Below are 12,011 nucleotides of genomic sequence, written 5' to 3'. Positions count from 1 at the left end.
GAAAATTAAGGAGTGAAAAATGCATAAAGCTAAACAAGACAACAAAGAAGATCAGCTCAGCTTAACAGTAATGTGGATGAGTTATTCCAGAATATCTATAAAATACATAAACAGATACATTTAAAAAGTTTTAAGATGAAATTTAAGGAAAAAAAGGAAATAACGTGCTTGCCAGTGGGCTGAAAATCAGGTATGAAGTGAGTTCATTCAGCTGGGTCATACCACATTCAGCTCCAGTAAGCAGTCATCTTCCAACGTGTAGATCAAATGGATAACTACTAGTGTTCATGTCCCATACTGTGTTCCATTTCTACGTTTTATTCTCTATGCTTATGTTACTATAAATAAATATTTATTCCCTGTGTGTGTCTTTCGGGGCCGAAGCAGCCTCTGGTCCTAGGCACCCTACTATGATGGTATACTTGCAAATAAGGCTCGTAGGACATGGTTGAATCTACTAAAAAACTTTGAGGTAAAGACTCCCAGGCTCAGGATGAACATATGTTATCTCAGCTCTTGCTAACACAAGTAAATCAGGATAATTAATATACTTGCATAAATCATTTTTATTTTATCATGGAAGCTCAACACCTACAGGTATTCCGCAGAGTTTCTCTGATCGTGCCATTGGGAAGTAATGAATTAAAAATCTGATCTGGCAGTATTTTATTTTCTTTTTTCTCAAATGAAGCTGAAGAACTCTACAGTCAATCAGTGTATAACGTGCATAATGTACTACATTCACGTTTCATTTGCACAGTTTTCCTTGAATTACAGTTATCAGGAAAAAGATTGTAACGTAAATGTCAGTTATTGGAACCCCAAATAAAATGCTTAATTGCTACAATGTGTATTATAACTTTTATAATGTATTTCTATAATGACTTTCCATTTTGATGTATTTTCTAATGCTTTTAAATTCAAAACAATTATGGCTGAAATATCAATACTAAATGATTTGTCCTTTATATATCTCAGAAATGGTCTTGTAGGGGTCTTTTTTATTATTCCCTGTAGTTTTGGTTAGTTATGATCTTTTCCAACAAAACAGACCAGTATTTAGTGTTGGATTAGTGCATTTCCTTTCCTAAATTATTACTGTTACAGCGATGTTATTGTCACTTCTGAAATATACAGAAAATAGGGATTATAAAGATTACTTTTCTACACTTTGTACTTTTAAAGATCATTGGTATCTATTTTGTCTAAAACTATGGTTAAAATCCTCCTAATAACAAACAAAAACAAACAAACAAACAAACAAAAACTAAAAGACCCACCCACCTTATTTTATTTTTCTGAAAACCTCACATATCTTTCCCATGAATCACATGCATGAACAAAATTATATTCAGAATGTACACAATATACATATTGCATATACACATACTTGCACAGGGTACACGGGGTTAGAATATGTATATTTTTGCCTTTTATGGAACTTGATGACTCATGTTCTATATTAAGCCCTTTATGAGATTAAAAATGGTGTGAACTAAATGTATTTATTTAAAGTATCTATTCCAAGAGACATACTTTAACATTGCTCTCATACATATCTCAGTTTAGGATATGTTGAGACAGAAAAGGGGAAAAGTGAAAAAACAGAACTCTACCTTCACAATATTTCATTTTCTATATGAGATATGGTCCTCTATATGATATTTGGTTCTAAAATGCTCTATACTTGTGCTACTAATTTTGTAATGGCCATTAAGAAATCCAGACCAAGAAACCTTTTTCCATCTTTGTAGAAAATGGTAAATACACTCCGAAAGATACTGCAAAGTTTCTTGAACTCCCTTAACTGTTTTCGAAGATTGCGTGTAAGAATGAGGCTGATATTTACAGCCAGCTTAATTGCCATGCAATAACTTACAATGCAGGATTAGAAAAGTAAACATATACAGGGAAAAAAACAAAACAAATAAACAAAAACTCTTAAAATAAGAATCATATCATAGAATGATAGAATAATTTTGGTTGGAAACGACTCTCAAGATCACCAAGTCCAACCAAAACCAAACTCTGGAACTAAACCATGTCCCTAAGAACCTAACCTATAGATCTTTCTAAAACTATTGAATATTACACTCACACACTCTTTCTTCAGCTATAGTTTCACCTTTCATGGCCGTATTAACCTGAGAACATAAATTTTTCCATATCACAGAACTGTGAGCCATTAAGTCTATATTTACCCTGAGTCCTATAACTTAATATACTAGAAAACACATCTAAATCCATTAACTATATACCTTGGTCTGAAGTACACCAGATGTGGGGACCACACTTGGGAAACAATTAACAAGGCTAATACTTTTACATAGAGTTTATGTTTTAACAAGTGGATATGTCGTTGATTTGTTTTTGTTTGTTTTAGTTTTTGGGGTTTGGGTCATTTTGTTTGTTTGTTTGTTTTCCTTTTATCAAACAAAGAAAATAAATAAAAATAAAAAATTGTCTGCACAAATGCAGGATTGAAATAATAAACCAGTTCAGATTAATTAGTGAATTCTGGGCAGTTTCAGTGGGACTGGTCCATACTGGTATCTGCACAGGGCTACAGAATGTCCCTCTTACAAGGAGAAGTCTGGTTAGAAAAAGCTGCAGATAAAGGGCAGAAATATTCCACAGCCTTCCTCATTAAACAATCCCTCTAGAACAGTCTGTTACTGTACTATGTAATTAAGATTTCGGCCTGCTTACTCTGCTCTATTTGAAGGCAGGGAACTCAGAAATCCCATTAGCCTAACTTTTCCCAAAACTTCGTATAGAGCAGTCTGCTTTGTCCCACAGCTGCCCAGTTCCATTAAAAGAATGGGAATCCGCATGGTCTTTGCCCCTAGTCTCCACAACAGAGATGACTTAGCCCTTAGCATCTTTAATTTTACAAAATCAATTGCCTGTGTTACCAGGTGAGAGAACAGCACTGCCTGTTTTACCTAGCCAAACACAGTCAGGAAGGATATTCCCAGTGTCTCTAAATACAGTGATGGTACAGGCAGAGAAACTACGAGAGAGTGAAAAAAAGTATTTAACCTAGAGAATAACACTGGCTCAAGAAATTTGTCTAAAAGGGCTGGAAAAGTTAAACAGAAACAAGTTACATTTCAGAAACACTGGCAAATAAACCAATGGACTCTAAGTGGCAAATTTATTATTCATATTATAGTAATCTGTTTTCTACAAAACAAAAAATTAACCTTAGTGGTCCAGGAACATGCCCTTATAGTATCTTGTCAAATATTTCTGTCTTAATTTTCTTAAAAAGTGGTTACTAATTAAAGCCTGACATGCCCATGTGTGAAAGATTTAAATGAATTAAGTCAGTTCGATTCCTTGTTTGGGAAATATCCACTTAAGAGAATTATATAACATTATAGGTTATTTTTAAATAAAAATTGTCATGGAGTTTGGGTTTATGCAGGAATTACTGGTACTTCAAGGTCATGTCCATAACATAGGCTCTGTACTGTTTCTCAGAAGCAGCAAGTCAGCTGATGTAATACCATTACTAGTATTTGATTCTCTTCTTCTAATTCATCTCTGTGAAATCAGTATCTTCTGATTTAGGGTGATACTAAATAACTGCATTACACACATTGACCTACTTTGTCACAAGGCAAGGAAACTAGATTATCTGCAACGTGTATTCTGGGAAACATTGGTAGATTATCCCCTAAGGGAGCACACTTACACACAGGATTTAACGATTGTGAGGGTCAAGTTGAATCATTCCAGTAAGAGTTTTTTTTCTTCAAAGACTTCCTATTGCAAAAAGTACCATCCATTCACTTACAGCCCTTATAAAATTTTATATGTATATGTAAGTATGAAATTGGAAAATCTATAAGTTAATCCTAGTTTATAATATGAGGTTAGAATTGTTCAGACCACATTAATTTACTTTTATAAAATCTTGAACATCTGGGAAAATTGTGGGTTGAGAAGGGGTCTAGGAAACTGCTATATGACAATCCTGACTCATAACATATGTCCACAGGTATTGTTTCTGGGAATCAATTTATTATTTTTTTCCCCAAAATAAATGGGAGGAGAAGAAGAAAAGGAAAAAAAAAAAAGAAAAGAAAACAAAGGTTAAACTGTTTAGCAGGGCAGATCTGAACCTAAGAAGCTTGGTAGAAGTTGTAACTTAGATCCAGATAGTAGTTGTTTTATTGTGTGGCTCTTGTCAATCTACCATGCAAGCAAAGCTGGCATACTGAAAAATAGTGTCAATGTGTATTTTAAACGCACCCTAAAGGAAGAAGTTGGGTTATTATTGACAGAAATTGTTTAGTTAGTACTGCGTTACAATAATTTAATTTTTTAAAAAATATTTGGGCTTTTAAATACATTGTTAATCCATATGATGAGAAACACAGCATAGTCGGAACACTGAGCATAAACATCGTCCTCCAGAAACAGGTATGCAAATGGCCTGAATGAAGGGAAGAGGAAGAAAACCCATAGAAGAAACTCTTATATACAAGATGGAGTGCTTCAAGGGTCAGTACTGGGTCCTGTATTATTCAAAATATTAATCAATTATTTAGATGAGGGAATAGAATGTACTGTCAGCAAGTTTGCTGATGACACCAAGCTGGGAGGAGTGGCTGACACACCAGAAGGTGGTGCTGCCATCCAGCAAGACCTGGACAGGCTGGAGAGTTGGTTGGGGAAAAATTTAATGAAATATAACAAGGGAAAGTGTAGAGTCTTGCACCTGGGCAGGTACAACCCCAGATTCCTGTATAAGTTGGTGAATGACCTTTTAGAGAGCAGTGTAGGGGAAAGGGACCTGGGGGTCCTGGTGGACAGCAGGATGACCATGAGCCAGCACTGTGCCCTTGTGGCCAGGAAGGCCAATGGCATCCTGGGGTGTATTAGAAGGGGGATGTTTAGTAGGTCGAGAGAGGTTCTCCTCCCCCTCTACTCTGCCCTGGTGAGACCACATCTGGAATATTGTATCCAGTTCTGGGCCCCTCAGTTCAAGAAGGACAGGAAACTGCTGGAGAGAGTCCAGCACAGAGCCACAAAGATGATTAAGGGAGTGGAGCATCTCTCTTATGAGGAAAGGCTGAGGAAGGTGGGTCTTTTTAGCTTGGAGAAGAGGAGACTGAGGGGTGACCTCATTAATGTTTACAAATATGTAAAGCGTGAGTGTCACGAGGATGGAGCCAGGCTCTTCTCGGTGACAACCAGTGATAGGATGAGAGGTAATGGATACAAACTGGAACACAAAAGGTTCCACTTAAATTTGAGAAGAAACTTCTTCTCAGTGAGGGTAACGGAACACTGGAACAGACTGCCCAGGGGGGTTGTGGAGTCTCCTACTCTGGAGGCATTCAAAACCCGCCTGTTCACATTCCTGTGTTACCTCATCTAGGTGTTCATGCTCTGGCAGGGAGATTGGACTAGATGGTCTTTCAAGGTCCCTTCCAGTCCCTAACATTCTGTGATTCTGTGATTCTGTGATATCAGAAATAACTGCATTCTTTACTTTTGAATGGTTGTCTCGATTATCTCACAGCTGCAGAAGAGCAAACATGGTAATTGTGCAGGAAAAACAAGGTAGTACAACCATAGTATTCTACTCACCAAGAAGAAATGTAATTTCATTAAAAACAGATTGAAAATATTTAGTCTAGAAATACTTATATCTGGACATACTTTGTTCCTATTGTTTTATTTTTGTTCACTCATTTAAAAATCAGATTTTTGCCACATAAAGGGAAGGGTGCTATGGAAATAACACTGATTTTGACTGAGAGCTGGATGTCTGCTCATGTTTGTTAAAAGCCTTATGATGTCTCTCTAAACTTGTAGGAGCATCTTTCAAATAACGAGGTGGCTACAGTTTCAATGCTAAGTGCATTTGACTTTTGCAAAATTAATATTCGTTTAAAAGGTATTCTGTTTAAAGAACTAGAGCTTAAATGAATATCTGCTTCTAGAATTACTCTAAAAATAATGATTTATACAGCTTTAATAGCCTTAAGTAATGCCTTCATCCATTCCAAGACTTTTCACAGATGAAAGTATCACTTGTCTATATAAGATTAAAGAAAGAGACTTGACACTATTCGTCCAACACACGTCATTTTTTGATGGGGAGAAAGTAATTACACTGAACACATAAGAGAGGAATGAAAAATTGAGTTAGAATCTTGAAGATATAATGTAGTTCACAAAATCTGATAGCTAAATGGTAATCCCAATGTCATGTCTTAACACCCCATTTATAAATCTATGATAATAATAATAATTTATTTTTAAAATCTGAATATCTTTTATAGAAAAAATAGGATGAAAGGTTTTGTAGCTATTATACCAGTGCTCTTGGTTTCAAAGTTTAAAATGTTCTCTGGCCACAAACCAAAGCTCTCAGAAAACTTTTTAATCTAAAAATAAAGCAGCTTCCAAACTTGGTAAAAATGGAACAAAGAAGGAAGGATAAAAAGCTGTCTGTTTCATGGGTCAAATCTAAAGTAATTTTGTAGATCTCAATGTTTCATGCTGTGAAATGTGTACTTTTCTTCTTTTTCATGTCAAAGTTGAATTTTAACTTTGAATTTCCTATATATAGATTCACATATGTATCTCTGTACTGATATACAGAGCTTTATATAGACACACAAATATATTCCTTAATGTCAGCTAAATATTTTTTACAAAACCAAAAATAACCAAAAGACTCTTCTGTTTTATCTTTGAATTAAAGCTAGTGTTGGTATTTCTTTGGATAGCAAAATATTATTCATTAAAAATGACTATGCAGTGTGAAATATCAGTTGATTGTTTATTCATACATTTTCAACCTCAAATAAGACTTATTATCTAAACACATTCAATATTACACACATAGCATTTGTGCATGTGTGTATTACAGTGTGCAGAGCTACATGCAGAAGGATATGAACTAGTTCTAATACTGAAAGCAGTGTCACTGTGACACTGTGCCAGTCTAGCTCAACTGCTGCACCCCATTTCTTTCCATAAAAACATCTTACTATGAACAAAACTATAGCCAGAATAATGGAACTGTTGTATTAAAGGTCATGGTTACACTGGTATAAAATATGATATAGACAGAAACCTTACCAGCCATGATATTTGTTCCTTCTAGAGCCCTCTGCAAGAAGAAAAAATCAATTAAAGGAGAACGATTTATCCAATTTTTTTTATATTATCTTTTTTCTTCTAACAAATTTCATAATTTTAATTTCAAATTGATATCTAATTTCAAATTTATATTTAATTTCAAATTGATATTTAATTCTAATTATTCTTTGTATTTCAATATTACAGAGTTTATTGTGGCATATCTTAGTTAGTCAATTTGTGCTTATATCACTTCTTTATCACTATCATGTGCATTTTTATTTCTTTGAAAGGAAAGACAACCAAATCCACACCCAACTTGACTGCTCTGAACTTGTCTCTCTTTCTCTTCCCTTCTACACTACAAAATGCGGGAATTCTTCCCAACCTATGCCAAACACTCCATCAGTTTTTAAAGACAGGGTTCAGATGTTCACGAAGTATTCAAATAACCCTTATACTTAGAGATCTATTTCAGGCACTGTCCTTCTAAAACATTTAATTTGTGTTTCTTTGCTTCATATTTCTGTCCTTGTGGACTCTTGTCTACTTACACTTTCAGGATATAAATGCTTGCTTTGGACTATCACCTTGCTTTCTGCAGAATGCACAAAATGGGAGTAAATTTATTTATCTTATTCAAAACTTCTATTCATAGTTCAGAATTTTAAAATACAGTCTACAAACCTGGAAATAAAAAATCACAATGGTAACTTTAGAAATGGTCGTGTGACACTGAATCGAGACATGTGGTAGCACCTTCATACAGGATCCACAGTAACTGTCTCTGTTCTGGTCAGATTACTTTTCTCCTCCTATTATATATGCACTGAAATTATGGCTTTATTATGCAGGAATGTGTTATGGTATGAGTGGGGGGAGAAATGACTCAAGTTCATGACTCACCTTGGTTGGAAAACAGTACTTAATGTCCATAAACAAAAAGCTTTTATTTTGCAGGTTGGCCCAATTGGCATATGATTTGGCGGCAGAAGGATTTACGTTACTGTAGGTTCAATTGGTAAATATAAAAGTTTGCGGCATATGCAGGGCTGTAAAGCTTATGTTACTATATTACTTACAAAAAGGGAAGCAAAAGAACAGAAGTATAGGAAAGAAAGAAGAGAGAAAGAATGGTTTCACCATCCTTATGGCACCACTTTACGTGTGATGGAGTTCGTAGTCTTGTATCCAGTGATGTGCAGCATTCCCCAGTGTCTTTCTCAGTTCATGCAGTGAGACTGATGGGCAGAGTGGTCCTCGGGATGGTGGGTGGGTGCCACCAGTGCTTGCACAAGGTGGGTCTTTATAGCCCGCTGTGTTGCCCGCTTGCATAATTTTTGGTCTTTTGGGCAGGTGTTCTTGCAAAAGATAGAAAAGTCTGGGTGGGAGGCTGGGGCTAGGAGTGATTGCGAAAGATTGACAAGTCTTGGGCCATCTTGAAGGGTCTTTTTTCCTTTGTGCCATGCTGGCGATATCAGAAGGTGGAGCTGTGTGCCCTTCGGCAAGTCCCCCACCTCCTACTGTCAGCCAGCCAACCTTTGTCTGTGGCTCCTTAGCTCATTGTTGGTATGTAAATCGTAATTCACTATATCCTGAGTGACCCATCTCCTGAAGCTGGAGGAACTGGTTTTGGCACAACGTTTGAGACATAATCCTTTCCAGTCTATGACAGAATGGATAGACTTGCTTTTTGGCTGGAATTTGTTACACTGGATGTTCTCTGTACGGAAGAGACAGTCCATTTATAATGTTCCCAAATTATGGTTAGAATAATGTGATGGATGTACTCAACCCCCCTTTAACCAAACCAGGACTAGTTTGTGAAAGGCTCAAAAGTAGGTAGAGGTTTATGATGTAGCTAGGCCAATAACTCATGTTAGGAAATTCACAAAGGAGTGGAATGATGCAGTAAAAGCTGATAAGTTGTGGGTACAAGGAATATCATGCATACCTTTCCCACTGTATGCAATCTGACTATAAGCCAACCACTTTATTCTGTAAATACGACATCCTAACTAAGCCTACTTTGAGCTCTCCCTGCTAGACAGATGTGGCTCTATGACAATGATCTTTTACTAATCACAAATCACTGGATAATCTCAATTTAAGTTTTATATTAATTCTTCAGCTTAAATAAGTATGTTTTAAATAGAAAGAATAGCTTAGAATTATAAGGTCACATAATTTTTAGTGTGCTGTCCAGTTAGCATAACTTAACAACTAAATTTGCTGAAATCTTAAACTGCATGATGTAAAGTTCCAGTCATATTTACCAGACTTGTGTCTGCTTGAGCAAAACAAAGCAGGTACAAACTGTCAACAATACCTGCAGGATCAGGCCTGTTTTGTACCTTACTGAGCAAAACAGGATCTACTCCAGCAAAATAATGTCTTCAAGGCCAGGACAAAGCAGCTACAACTTATCAACGACTTCTGCAGCTAAGGGCCTCTCTGAAGACAATGGAAGAATCCAACGAGAAGCAAGAAGACCCCAGACTCAAATACTGCTATTGGACTGAATCATCACATGAGAGGTGGGTAAATTGTTTGTAAGGGTGTAGTTACCTCAGGAATTTTATGCTCAGTTTGGCATCTCTTTGAGGGCACACAGCTAAAGCTGACCCTGATGTGTACTATTGCATTAAACTATGTATTTCTATTAAATTCAGTGCTTAAGAGTTTGCCTCCAAACACCTAGGTTCCAGACTTCACGGCAGCCTCGCACCAGACCCCTAGAGGAGAGGTAGCAGGTTGAGATGCAGCATGATGAAACTTTGAAATCCTAGCCAAGTAATATAAAAAATTGAGTATGCAAATAGAATCCCTGGGCATAAACACATATAATCCCTTACCTGATTACCCTTACCCACTCTGTGTCTTAGACATAAATCATTGACCAAGCCTGGGACTAAGTTCAGGTCAGATGCACACAGACTGCTCTCTGAGAAGGTGTTCAGAAATCAAAGGAGTCCATTCTGAACCTTGTGACTCAACAGGAGGGCTTCCCTCCAGCCTTTCACATCTCCTGTCCCTGTATAAATCATTCTAAAATGACTCTCACATGATTGTCCTTGGAAAATTTCCCCTGTGCAGTAAGTAATATGTAAACGTTGCCATTGAACTCTGTTAAGTCACACTTTTCTTTAAGTGAACTAAACATTGCTCTGCAGCAAGCAGGACCCAAAATCACTTGTCTGAGATGCATAATAAGAAAGGTGTGAAAGCCCATATCTAATTGCAGCCTTTTCAACATTCCTGTTCATGAATATGTATATCTTTGCCTTACAGAACCACCTTTGGGTATTTATCATCTCCAAAGAAAAATCCATCAGAAATATATCTTCACATGTGAGAAAAATAGTCCATTAAAATTGCTATTCTCTGAAGATTTATGTGGCAACAGCCTATCACAAAATCATTTTGTCACCGTCCTTCTAAATTATTTTGAATGTAGGAAAGGATTACATGCTTTTCAGAGGTTACTTGGAGCTTTTAAGGACCTACATTTCCCAGCAGCATATGGTTGTCACAAATGTGATTTTTTACACAGTTTTGGTTTTGCAGCAATTTAGGATTTATTGATATTTTTGAGATAGATCACAATATTAAGTTGGTTAATTCTTAACAGCACTTAAACATAAGCCAATTTAACAGAATGATTCAAGAGAAATTTTGACTACTGACTAGTGACCTAGTTAAAGATTTGAGAATGGCAAGGGTCACCAGAAACCTAGAGCAGGGTTTCACACACAAATAGAGGCTAAATCAAATTACAGATACACAGATAGACAAACAGTTCTGAACCAAATTACACATACACACACAGAAGTTAACTTATGACTGAAATTTCCCTTCTTATAAGTTTCATTAATTACTCACTTTAATGTCCCAGCATTCATCAACAGATTGTCAGTGAACCTCATAAAATCAGGTCTTCGAGTCCTCACAAAACTACCAGTGAACAATATTTCAGTCTTCATGAGCTCTACCATGAGAGATATCCCAGCTCTGGGGGAGATACTGAGTCACACAACCTGCTGTGGTTGTGGTCCTGGAGAGCTCCAAAGGTCTCGCTTTGGATGAGTGTTTATGGGATCTCAAGATGATTGGCTTTGGTTAGTATTTCCCATTCTAGCTGCAACTCAAGCTGTATCATTTTGGTATACAATTCAGGCAGCAGGTAGCCCAAGTGTGGCCAGGGGGTAAAAGGTCACATCAGCTCCAGTCTACTGCACTTCTAACCAAGATAACAGTACAGTGGGAGTTTTCCCAAAGTATGGATGACTTATCCTGAGATCTGAGAGTGATTCTAATATACAGTACAGACAGCAGATTGCTCAGGTGTGGCCAGAGAATGCCTGACAACCCCAAGCCACCGCACTTGTAACCAAGCTAACAGCACAGTGGGGGCTTATCCTGAGATCTCAGAACAGAGGGGAAGCTGCATCATCACAATGGTGCCTGCTACTTTCCACTAGAATTCATGGCTTGAAGTCTGATATATGCACTTTCTTTCTTCACTTTGCTTTGACAGTATCAGCCCATACTGCAGTCACAACTTAACAGAGGAAAAACTTTTCCCAGTGAGACAAGTTCTCATTATTGACTATGAAAACAGTTCTGCTGATTCTAGCAGAGGACTGTCTGATGTGGTATTAATATGCATATTAATTACTTCATACATTGTAGTAAAAGAGGAACTTACATATTAATAGCTTTTCTTCAAAAATGTGTGAAACACTTGAAAGAACACATGTAAGCAATACATTTATTTAGTATCTGCTAACAGATTTTTGTTCTAAAGTCTATCTTCAGATCATTCCTTTTTACCATTTTAAAATATCTTATCAAGTGAAAGCAAGATTGCATTCATTTCTGATTACAGATGAAAACTTTCATCC

The 12,011-nt window shown here is 36.6% G+C and overlaps 1 long non-coding RNA gene across 2 annotated transcripts in view; it reads right to left on the bottom strand.

The window, feature by feature from the left end:
• LOC139826547 (uncharacterized) overlaps positions 1 to 11,351 on the bottom strand; it is a 40,082-nt gene extending 28,731 nt beyond the window's left edge. The window contains exons 1-2 of one of the 2 annotated variants that reach the window (XR_011736693.1): positions 10,990 to 11,351; positions 7,108 to 7,138 (exon numbers count right to left, since the gene is read on the bottom strand). This is a non-coding gene — a long non-coding RNA (uncharacterized lncRNA). The remainder of the gene's footprint in view (positions 1 to 7,107; positions 7,139 to 10,989) is intronic. The other variant, XR_011736694.1, reaches the window with a different exon arrangement.
• Between the last annotated feature and the right edge of the window lie 660 nt (positions 11,352 to 12,011).

This window comes from Patagioenas fasciata, chromosome Z, assembly GCF_037038585.1.
Source record: "Patagioenas fasciata isolate bPatFas1 chromosome Z, bPatFas1.hap1, whole genome shotgun sequence".
NCBI lineage: Eukaryota > Metazoa > Chordata > Aves > Columbiformes > Columbidae > Patagioenas > Patagioenas fasciata.
This window is presented reverse-complemented; position numbering and strand designations above follow the sequence as displayed.